At 37.8% G+C, this 12,882-nt stretch overlaps 1 protein-coding gene across 1 annotated transcript in view; it reads right to left on the reverse strand.

Annotated features, from left to right (window-relative positions):
- The window catches only part of PTPRN2 (protein tyrosine phosphatase receptor type N2), a 679,248-nt gene that overhangs the window by 303,003 nt on the left and 363,363 nt on the right, over positions 1-12,882 (reverse strand).

A 12,882-nucleotide genomic window follows, 5' to 3' on the forward strand; every position in this document is an offset into this window, starting at 1 on the left:
CATGGCCATGTATCAATTTCTACAGGATGAAAGATGAAAGCATTTTTGGTTGAATCAGCCAGTATCTTTTAATTAGGAGAAGCATTTCCAAAAGTGTCTAGCTGTCTCTAGGAACACAAGTCTCGGTCACTGACTTCAATTTTGCAACAAAAATTATACTATGACTTAGTGACACCTTTCACAAAAATGGGTCAATTTTTCTTTCATAAAAAATGCAAGAAAACCTGACTTTCAAGTCATTTGGCCTTTTATTATAATAAATTACATCCCATGCACTGTCTTGATGACATTTACTGTTTCCTATGCAGGATCCCATACTATGTATGAGTTGTCCGAAGTTCAAAGAGGGCAATCATTAAAATTTGACATTTATGTCAATGTGTGCACAGGGAGTTTACCTTTTCATTAGCTGCATATTTTTTTTTCTGGTGGAAAAAGCTGAATATGAAGTCGTGAAAGACTTGGAGAGATTGTGTGTGATCCCAGTTGAGACTAATAGGTAATTCTATATGATTGCAACTGAGATTACTGGGAAAAGGAATTGATTAAAGATTTTTTTTGTTGTTGTTATTTGCTGAGTTGTCAGGAGGTGTTGAGTCATGCTGTGAGAAGTTCGAGTGCTGAATCTTCTGCTGTCATATACAGAAATGTCACGTTATATTACACAGCACGCAGAACCAAGTTAAAAAAAAAATTCTTTGTACATAACACGGTAGTTTGGTAAACAAAACCTATCAACTTCACAAATCTGGTTCTCCTTCCAATTGTACGTTATTTTTCATGCCTGATAAGCTCAGATTTTCTCAGTGCACAAGTCCTAACAGATGTCTTTCTTCAGATGAACAAACTGATTTGAATACTGTAAGGATATGAGTGTTGTCAGCCAAGCTTTAATAGGTCTTTCTTTTGGTTCAGAAGTGTTTCTTAAACTCCTCTTGAAAACAAATTGCACATGTTGCACCATTTCCTTCTTTGGCCAGGGTAAAACAGTCCAGCAAACTTCTGTCTCTCAACTCATCCCAAAATCCTTTTACTGTTTTGCACTGTGATTTTTCAGTATAATTGCACTGCGATTTATTGAGGAGACAGAAAGACTGATGCTGATGTGATATGCAGAATCAGCTTACAGACTCAAGGGAACAGTTTTTATGCCTGGCCATGGTATGAAGTCAGCATGAAGAGGAATGCATGAATCTTGCCGTGAGTTTTAACTTTAAGCAGCTTAGCTGAGTTGCAAAGAGTGGAGCCAAAACTCCACGCAGGTGCGTCTTGGCTGGCATACAGCTGGGCTCCCGAGCACTCGGGAGGGAAAAGGAGAGCCACTCCGAGAAAAAAAGTTGCCTGTGGTTCATATGGCTGCGAAGGCTGACAATAACTTCCCAGGGGCTATGTGAAGCCATCGTCTCCTGGAAGAAAAGCGTCCTGACCACCTCCCCTCCAAAGCTCGGCTCAAAGGAGACTGGGGACAGATGAGGACAAGGTCACCCACATTCCACTTAGAAACTCTTCCTGCAGGGGTCCAGAGGGAATGGGCGGTGAGGAGATCACCCAGCAATATCAAGCTAAACCTTTTGCATGAGTTCTTATTTGGTCCAACTATAATCTTGTTGTTCTTTAATCCTGTGATTAAAAGATAGGCTAGGCTCTCCAGGCCCTTAGGAGGAATTTTCTAAAGTTATCTCTATGCTCAGTGGAGGCAGTGAGCATTATACTCGCGTATTATCTTCTCAGCACTGCGAGTACAACCAGCTATCTCATGTTACGTTAAAGGCAAGACCACACTATGCAAAAAGTGGCGGCACATTTGTGAGGAGTAGGACAGTCAATGATCTCAGTGCGTGTATTCAGGAGCCTGCATTCAGTAGCTCTTATTCAGGCTCATTTAAGAAGTTGAATTTGCCTTACACAAGTGGACCTATGATCAGCAATCAAATAAATGATGTTATACGGCCAGTAATCCATGTCTGCAGCCTCAGTTACCTGAGACTTAATACTGGGGGCCAAAACCTGCCTCTCCAGGAAAAGTTCTAGAAGTGGAAGCTATTTCAGTATGATTTCTTAAACAGCAAAATACTACATAATGTCAACATGAGAGGAAAGAACTGGCTGAATCAGGCCAGTAGGTAGTATTAGGTAAAACATACAAAATGACAGGTGTTTTATTCTAGAGGTTTATGCGTATTGTTATTATCTTTATTTAAGAAAGAGAAAATCAATTAGGTAAATTTCATCTGAGCTTTCTGCTTTTATTATATTTGAAATATAATAAAAGACTGTACAAGTTACAGAAGAGATTTAAACCAGCAAACTAGAAGTTATAACATAAATAAGACTCCTCAATACTTTAATTTTCATCTTTGCACAAAACATAAGAAGGAAAACTCTACTCAGTCAAAATAAAGAGGAAATTCCTACCTTCTAAAATCTTCCAGAAAAGGAGATTTTCCCCAGTTAGATCTGTACAAGTATCTTCTACATCTCCATTCTGAATTTCTATATTTGCTAATCATTTGGATGCTTAATTAAAAAATTTTTTTTTTTCTCTACTTTCTTATTAATCTGATTCACCTCAGGAGTGAGAGGCCCTTGATAAGGCTATTTCACTCCCCAGTGCAATTCCATGAAGGTACAATTTGGGCCAGCGTATCGTGCCCTTACGTGCTTTCCCATCTATCTCTTTAGAAATATACAATCTAATTTTAGTTATCATATTTACCTAAAGATCTCTGTTGCACCTATGGTTGAAACAGCTATTCTGAAAGTTCTTTTACATTAGTATATATACATAATTATTACAGTAAATGCTTTAAAAGCTGCCCAAAAGAGGGGAGGAGTTTTAAAAGGTTTGTGGCTGCAGGTAAAGGTTTCACTTTGTTCAGTTTCCCTCTGCTCCTTTTAGTAACCAGCCTGCAGCTTCTAATGCTCTGCTGACAGCCACCTTTCAGATTTCTATGCGTCTCTTAAAGACAATTACTGATTTTACCCAATGAGCTAGACTAGGAGCATCCTAATAGGGGTGTGAAAGGCTAACAAGCTGGAAGCCTTTGAGATGGCATCACTATCTCGCATCTCTTGATGTCAGTGAGTTGATAAAATCGCTACTAGTTCGAGAAAGCACACACACATTCCCTTCAGCTAAGGCTAGATAGTTAAGGTCTTGTATCCTAGATGTGGTAAGTGGGCTGAATTGCAGAATTCACTCCCCAGAATCTTCCCAAACAGGGGGTTTTGTATGGCAAGGAGGAGCTGCTAGCAGGGGGAGAAATTGTCTCATCCCCAACTCATTTATTATTATTATTTTTTTTATGAAGGGAACGTCATCTCCAGCCTCTTTCTACCCATAATCTTAGCAAGGTGTTGATGAAAAGATAAGACTTCTTTTAAAGATTATTCTTTCTTGGAAACACCAAGCACGATGCAGGTGTTGCTCTGCCATGTATGGTCTGACAATGCTCAGTTGTGAGGAAAGACATCCCACTCCTTGCTCAGCCTGGGAAACTGCTCAAGTCTGTGAAAACAGTCCAAGATTTAACTTCTCAGAGCTGACAGCCTCCCAACACTGGAGCAGTCAGCCTTCTTTGCTCCCCACCAGGCTGAACTGTCCTTTCTGAATTACCTCACCGACGTCAACGGGATTATTTCAGCTACAGGTACCACTCGCTGTGAGCCAAAATAGCAGAACTCAGCTCAGAGCTCCTGTTAATAATCATAACAACAGTAATAATTAACCCACCAATTTTAATGTTCAGTAAAACTGTGCGTGTGCCCGTTATCACAAAAGAAATAAGGCAGTAATGAATATCACCACCACCACAAGCCATTAAGAGTTTAGAAGCACACAGCAATACAATGTGATAATCTAGGACAGCAAGTAGAGATTATATAGTTGACTCTAAAAGTATCATTTGCATAAACTCTGCCTACTGAAATTGGATGTACACAAAGATACGGGTCCTGGTATCTTGTAGAGAAAACAACTAGCACTGTATCAAGGCCTGGATTGAAGACTGATGCAGAGCAAAGAGTGCCACCTACAGAATTACTAGGAACATTTCCTTCAACGCTTTACGTCCCCTTTCCATTTGCAGGCCATCTATAATGAAGTTTAGTTAGCACTGTCTGGTGAGATCAAATCCAAGCTGCTGTGCTCTCAGAACCAATAAATGAACTGGAAAGCGAAGTAACGTAAGAACAAAGCTGCTAAACAAAAGAGATGTTTGAAAAATTTGCTAACACTACAGCTATAAGAAATCTTACCAGCTCAGAACGAGCCTGCTTTGCATGTGCAGTCTTCCCACATGCTTGACATCGTAATAGGGCACATTCCATACTTGCATAGAATCCACAATACACAGCACCACGAGAAAACCTCAGAAGTACTGCTGCTGTGATTTTACCTTCATAAAGGCACTCTGAACTACAAGCTCTCAATGAAAAGGAGCACAGAAGTTAAAATGTATGCATTTCGTCCTATTCTGCCTCCGTTAGTCAAAGTCCAGAAGTGTGCTGCTCAGGAAGGTTAACTGGATGGCAGCTTCCTCGGTAACTAGAGGCTAGTCGGCAGTTCAGAAACAGATGGTAGGTGAAATAGTCTCAGCTGGTAGGAGTTTTTGCTTTGGCCTTTTCCACTTCCCTTTAGACTAATACATGACCATATTGCGACAGGAAGGTTTTACGTAGTGGTCAAAAAGTACAACAGGCATTCCTTATCCACGTGCAAATATTTCCCCATCCAGCCCATAAACTGCTGTCACCCATTTAACGATGACCATCTTGAAAACAATAATAATGTGGCTGGACTGTGAGCTCCAAATTCTATTGAAAAATATGCTTGTTCTGGGGGTGGTAATACTCAGGCATTTGGTCTACAATGAACAAGGAGAGAAGGATGCTGACGCGGGGGACAGAAAGCAAAAAAAGATCTTTCCTTTTGAATCTGACATTTGTAAAAAGTTTTAAACCCCCTTTTTCTTTTGTGTGTCATATGGCTTGCATATCCTGAAAAATCAGACTATTTGGGGCTGAACCTGATCAGTCTGCTCAGCTACTGTGTGTCTGCCAAGGTTTGAGCCAATAACATATTGCAAGAGCCAGTGCAGTAATTATACAATCTGATCTCTGCATGCTACCAAAATAAACTCGTAGCTAATGATGGCAGTGCTACCACCATTTAGCAGGTTGAAGATGTGTGCCATATTTAATGCCTCCTCATGAGATCAGTTTCCTAATCTGAAAGAGATTTAAGACACTTAGAGAGAAACATGCAGCTACTCCTTTCTGCTGTTTTCAAACCGCTCCTGGTCGTATTGGGCCTCTCTGCTCTATCCTTCAAATAAACAGAAAAGCTGCTTTCACAGCTCATCTCCAGATATGAAATTACTTTCATGGTGGCTGAGCGCTCTCTGCTATCCAAATTTCTCACAAAAACCATTGCTTTCATTTTCTTGTGCTACTGAGCTGAACAAAGATAAAAAGAGTCAAATAAAGATTATTGATTTAACGTTATCATTTCTCTTTCTTTCTCCTCCTTAGGAGCACTGTTGTGTATTTTATACCAACATATGCAGCAGCAGCAATGCCGTGAACAAGTCAGCTTTGTGACTCTGCAGGCTTGAGTTATCAGCAGCCACCTGTGCCATACACTGTACTGAGGAATTAGTGATTTGGAAAATTATCCAATCCATACTATCAAATCAAGGGAAAGATCTACTGTTTGCAATTACTCTCTCAGAGCTTGCTGCTGCTCCTCCTTGCATTTGATAAAATTCAGCTAGTGGAACTACAGCACCGGCCCTTTACAGTGAGAGTTCACTGGGCTTTATAAGCATATTCTCAATGCCACAAAATATGATGGAATAATTCCTAGGGGGCAATTATAATGATTTCTTTCCTCGCAGGTTGAAGCTAGCTTGTATATCTGAGAAGTTACGGTTACATTTCCATTTCCACCATGTATACAAACCCAAACAAAAGGAAAGTTTGAAATTCGATGTAGCAAAAGCTAACATCCTCCATGATGGCAATGATAACAAGAAAATAGCAGTTTTCTCACATCTCCTGTAGACGTAATCTGAGGCGACCTCTCAAGAACCAGAACGTGAGCAGCCATGAGGCCTTACAGATGCCTTTCCAAAAATGCCATTAACATGGATTCATTAAATGTTTTTATGAAGGGCGGAAAATGAGACCCAGTCCTCAGCTAGAGATTTTGGTTTTATCCTTTCTGAACCCAGAATCTTGAAAAAGTCTTGGCGTAGCTGATGACTCAGCATCTAAAATTTATGCAATGCAAAATGCTGCAAGTGTTTATTTGAAAGAAGCCTCAGTAACTGGAGACATTTTTCCTGAAAAAAACCCTGAAATTATCACATAACCACAAGACTTCAAGAGAGAAAACCCAAAATAGTGAAAGCCACCAGCCATACTTTATGAATGCGGAATACCTATCAACATTTTGGAAACAAGTGGATGCATTAAAGTTTTCAGAAGAGCAGAGTTTACATTTATATAACTAAGTACGCAACTTCTGCTTTAGCATGTATTTTATGACAGACTGGGAGTAGAAACAGGCTAACACAGTTGCCCGGTTAGGACAGACACCTCAGGCTGTGGTGAAACATGACCTTTATAGATATCTAGCAAAAAAACATTTAAGAAACAGATATAACATCATGACCTTTTTAGATACATAGCATAAAACATCTAAGGGGAAAATCCTGCCCCTCTTCCCGTCTGCCACAGAAGCCATGGACACGGCAGGAACTGCCCGAGGGGCCAGTGCTGGTACCGGGAGTCGCAGGTTTCACTGAATCCCAAAATGACAGTGTCGGCGGGACTGATTACACCTACCTTTGCCACCTACGTGTCTGTTATGCAGGCTCTCTCTATAGTTGCTGGAGGCAGGCAGGCAGCTCCATAAGTGGTGTTTAAAAAATGTCTAAAGCAGAATATATGAATTGTAAAACGGAATATATGAATCGTTCTTTGGAGGTACTTCGGTTGCTTTGACTACAGAGGGACTACTAATTTCTAACTAGTGTTCACTCAGATGAACTGTACCTCAAGGGATGACGCTATTATTACACCCTCTGGTGACGAGGGACTGTTTATATTGACGCAGAAGAGATCTCATTTTAGTGGAACTGGTGTAGGACACAAGATTTCCTCAATCAAACAGAAGCTAAGGCTTAGCTTTATTTTTCTGCACTTTTGCTTCTTAATGGAAAATAATCTTCTAAAACTAGAATTACTTTTCTGACAGATTTTTGTTTCCTTTTTTCCCATCATAAAACATAAAAAACAAGGGAGAGTTTATTTCATGAAGTTTGAGAAATTAAAGATGTCGCACTGCTAATGATAGTGGTGTTGCTGCTCCTGTGGTCCTACCACAGACAATCCCATTCTAGACATAGTCTGTATGGTATTTTTACCAAAAGAGTGCCAGAAGTGTTATTAAAATTTCAAATTAGAATTTTTTAAGGAATGATAGCCCAAAGGCTAATAAGAATTTGAAAAACAGAAATGAAATAAAATCTCTAGGAAGGATTGGTGCTACTTAGAGAAAAATTAAGAGGGTATCAAAATGCATGATGGAGAAAGCAGGAAGATGAGAATAAATTCTTGATGGCCAGTTAAGTTATATGGAAATTAATTAAAATTTGGAACTGAAGTGTTTGGTAGAGCCCTAATGGAAGTATAAGCTACAGCCAACACTCTGAAAGAGGAAAAGCTGAGAGCCTAAAATGATTTTGAAGTGAAAACCAGATAAGAGATACTTCGAGGACATGAGAATGAGGAGAATGAGAAAAAATTGCTCAAGACCAGAAAAGGTTAACGAAGCAGTTAAGGAAGAGAAAGGTCGACCCAAGAAACCAAACGATCCTTTGCCTCAGTGGAACAGGAGACCCTTGCTCCTTTCCAGTAATTAAGATGAAATACTATCAAAACAGAGGTGCCAGGTGATCTGGAACAAATAGCAAGCAAAGCTTCTGAAAAAACTCATCTACAACTTATCTGAAATGTTTAAAAAATACACTCTCTGTGCTGCTTCTGATGCACGCAGCATACTGCAGCTATATTTAAAATCAATCCAGAGCTATAGAATCACTCCAGGGAATTACTGACCAGTGGATGTAAATGACAGTTCAAATCAGAAATACAAAACACTTGGAAGATGATGATAATAAAGGGCCTAATCGGTGTTGTTTCTCTGAAGAAACACCATGTCTTGTCTCTTAGACTATAGCTCTACGTTTTATTTTCTAGAAAAGCCATCTTCAGTGCCTTCCCCCTGCCCCCAGTTTCCACTCCCCTCACATATTTTGTAACGCCCTTACAACAATTGTGCCGCCATAATTGTTTGAGAATTATTCTCTAAATTAGATTACAAGTACAACAACATTTCTTAAAAATTATATCATATATTTTCAAATCAGACCATATAACCCAGCTCCATGAAGAGTTGTGTTTACTACAGAGGAGGCAGTGATAGTGGCATAACAGAAAAAACAAGCAAGATCTTTAAGTTTGGTTTAGTGCTGAAGAAAACATGTCTTAGAGCTACAATCTTAGAAACCTTGTGATATGTTGATAAAATAGTGCATAAAGAAGAATCTTTTGACATACTTTATTCACATTGCCAAAACAATTTTTCAAGGTCCCTTATAAGAGATGAGTACAGGTAAAGAGTTATAAAGTAAAGAGGAAAACACTATCCCAGACCAACAAATGGCCTCAAGAGAAAAAACAAAGAATATGATTAAATGGTGCATTTTTATCGTGGTGAAAGGTTAATGATAGGGCATCTCGTGGTTACTTTCTAGGTCCCTGGCTATTTAATAGATTCATTAATAATCTAGAAAGCGATTGTGTGTTGGTGGGCAGCAAAACAGGCACATAGTAATTTTTCAGGTTATTCAGGACAGAGAGGACAGTGAGTTCAGAGTTTTTGCCAGAATATAGGTTTGTCTTTTTTTGACAATTTTGCCTTAAGTTATCACCAACTAATATATCCTAAAACCACAGGGCTGTTCAATATAGAATACAATAGTTTTATCATCACTTAATTCTTTATGAACTAGAAATTCTTTCTTGATTTCACCAGATAAGCCTACAGGTTACACATATTAATTTTATTTTTTATTTTCTGTTCTCCTTTTTTCTTTCAGAAAATCTCCTAGAAAACAATGTAGAGTTTTGCAGCAACACTAATTAAGCTATCAAGATCAAATATCAAGAAACTCCAGAAATCAAGCTTAATCCAATAATGAAGGTTCATCAATGCCGAGCTTACACATACTTTCTATTTTTCCTTTGCCCTTTGAAGACTAATACTCTTCATTTGGCCTATCCTCCTCTCCAGGGAAGGGAAAGAAAAGAATATTTTTTTAAAATTCATCTTCATTCTCTCAAAAATTAAATAAAATAACAGTAAGCTTATTTTTAAATAAATCAAAACCAGTAATGAAAATTATCCTGTTCTTACCAGATTTCTAAGACACCTTTAAACTTTTATACTTGATATCACCTAGAAGTTCATTTTTAAGGAAATATTCACAAAAGGTTACTCTTACTATATAAGGTTTGGGAGATTCACCTGTCATTCCGTCCTGTGCAAATGCACAGGTATTATAATATACCTAATTTTTTTGCTCCTCACAGCCCTAAGAAGAGAAAAATTGTCAAGTTCTTGAAATCAGCACAGCAGCCGTACCCTGTATACAAGTGTGGAATCATAAGACTGCTTCTTAAGGTCAATGCAGCTTATGGTAATGAATATGGAAAGGTTACTATTGTTGTCTTTTGTTGATTTCTTCTCAAAAAACGCAAAGAACAAAAAGGTCACTAAGCAATGTTTCTAAGCTACTTTGGAATTTACTAATCTATCACTGAAGAAAATAAAAAAGGGTTAATAAAATATACTCTAGACACAGAAAATCAGATTAGAATTGGCATTTCACTGTGAAACCTTCTTTAGACAGAGAAAAAATAACCCCAAAATCAGAAAGGAAAGCTACTTTTAGACTTTGATCACTAAATAAATATTTACAAACCGAATAAAGCTTTTTAAAGTACAAGGCTGGAGCACCATAACACGTCATTGAGGAATACATCTGTGACAGCAGAGCTGACATCTAGTACTGTAATGAATCCTAGATGCAACAATCTTATGAAAATTATACTTGTCCAGATCAGTGAAAGAAGTTACTGTATATTGAGTTTTGTAGACCAAGCCTATACTGGAAGTGATTGAAAAAGCAAGCAGGGTGACAACGCAGTGGCAAGAAGAGACTCTAGCATGATGTACTAAATTACCAATTGAGAGATATCCAAGGAGGATACAAATTTGCATTGTCAAGCTTGGATAGCGAAGTGTTCGAATTAGAGGAACTTTGAGATGAGAAGAGAAGCCCTGTCGAAGGCAATCTGGATTGGCAGGTTGGCAAAGGGACAAAGGGACTAAGACTCTGCAAAGCGTGTCCAAAGGCACTCCTCATTCTTGGGTCCAGGTTGGGGAAAACTTCGATGCAGTCTAAGTTTAAAACTATGTCTCTCTCCTCTGACATGCTTTTGTCCTAAAAAAATTATAAATGGCTTTCAAGTCATCATTTGGATGCTGCCGGTGTCTCCAATTGGAGGGTTTGCAAATAAGTCAGATCTACTGTGGAAACCCCTGGTGACATCTAGGAGCTGTAGGGTCAGGAGATGATCTGAGAGAAGGATAAACTTATATTTCCATCTCAGTACACAGAGTTGGGGATAGAGAACCAGAAATGCACTCTGAGGTGCACTTCAGGGGCTATCTGAAATAGCATGAATAAAAGGTAAAATTTTACTAAGAAAAATTAGTAAGAAACTAATTGTGTTTCTATATGGACATTTCCATATATATGTCAACAGAATATGCATGTCATAGATTCTGAATTATTGCATATATTTATATTTCTGTGGTTTTCTCATGTTGTGTGGCCCTTTAGCTTCGCAGTAACTTGTCTACAGTATTTGTGTAGTGTGATGACAGAGTGGAAGAAGCAGCATAATCTTGACATTTTGGCATTACTCTTCATCTATCTTGCCTTTTGTGGAGGTTACTATATTATTTTAAATGCCAGATGTTCAGAACAATAGATAAGCAAATTCCATGAATTTTAATGGGAATATTTTATACTTTAAATTCAAAATAGGCTTCTTGTTTGAGTGGAGGATCAGCTTTGAAGATAACTGTGCAAACAGTGACATTGTTGAATTGAGCTGTTTGGTAGAATAAGTTTTGGATGAAGGAGAACATGTAAGTATTTTCATGAAACAGCCCTTTCACTGTTAGGGGATATGATAATCTACTTTAGAAACTCTGAAGTCATAAAGCAATGGAAGTTTTCTATATAATGGCTGGTGCTGCTGGATTTATGTGATCATTTGTTCATATTTTTAAAAATAGAGATTACAGAATTAAGGGACATAATTACCCACACTGCCCTCGAAATAAGCACCACTAATTTATCCATTTTCTATTACAGAGAATGACATCTTTAACAAAAGGAAATTTAAATAGAATTTTTAAATGGTAGGACCATTTTCTCATGCTGAGCTTATTCTTTTGTGTATGTATGTATATATAGGCAAAGGTTTGAGTCTAAATTTGCTTCTCAAGCAAATTTTGTTGAAACCACTCATGATGTTATGTCCAGATGGAGTGTAGTGAGAAGAAAAGAATTTCAGGTTTCATCTGCATTTTCATTTCAGTATATATGTCAAATGCTTTGCCTTGTTTAGATAAAGGTCAAGAAAACACAAAGATTTTCCTTTTATCTTAAGAGTTTTTGTAAAACAAGGAAAATGTAGGTGGAATGATTTGGAAATTAGTTCCTTTTGAAATTCTCTACAGCAGTCCTACAGCAGTCTACAGCAGGGCTAAATTGGGGACATTTAGCCCGCTGTATCATTAAATAGTATCCTAAAATCAGATGAGATTTATTTATTTATTTATTATGTCACAAGCCATTATTTTTGGCAAGGTATTTGCAAAAATTTGGGTAAGTAAATAGAAGACTAAACAGACACGTTAGAACACAGCTGAAGGTCAGATACATTCTTAAGACAGATTCTCTTCAGTTTAACTTCTCCATCTCTCTCAAATTATTACAGGACCTCTCACTTTTTCCTGAAACAATTACGAGGTTGATACCTGTGGTATTTACCTACTCTGAGGGTGTTGTAATGATTAGGTAACTCACCCTTGCACAGAAAGGCAGCAGAAAACCCATGAATTAGTTGGACAAAATCAGTAAAGCACTCTAACTGATGATGATAACGACTCAACAGTGATTCACTACCACAGAAATAGTTATCAAGCTAGCAAGGGATGAAAAAACTACTCGAGTACTCCTGGAAGGAAGCAGTCATAATGTCTTTTCACTCAATATGGGTAAAATAAAAAAGATATGTTATTTCAGGTCTTCTGTGTGAAAAAAACCCAAGAGTGTATAAAACACCAAAAAAAGACCTAATGCCCTTTAGAGATCATTTTTTTATCTCTATAGGTAAACTGGGTTGAAAGTTAGATATAGAAAGGTTACACTAATTAGATTTCTAGAAATAATTACCATCACTAACTAAAGTGAATGACAAGTCAAACAGATTACTCAGTTCCAATGATGGCTATCAATCTACAAACATAAGCAAAACCAGACCAAATTCTTTATATACCTTTAAGATGATAGGCAATATCCAGCACAGACTATTCAGGCAGACTAGAAAAAGATTTTTTCTTTCTCTCCATAGATATTATAGAATTCTATAAAAAATTTAACTTCTGGAAGAGTGAAATCAGTTGTGTCAACACACACATGCACAAGAATAAGAATAAATAATAAATTTGACATA

This window comes from Mycteria americana, chromosome 2 (genome assembly GCF_035582795.1).
Source record: "Mycteria americana isolate JAX WOST 10 ecotype Jacksonville Zoo and Gardens chromosome 2, USCA_MyAme_1.0, whole genome shotgun sequence".
Lineage (NCBI taxonomy): Eukaryota > Metazoa > Chordata > Aves > Ciconiiformes > Ciconiidae > Mycteria > Mycteria americana.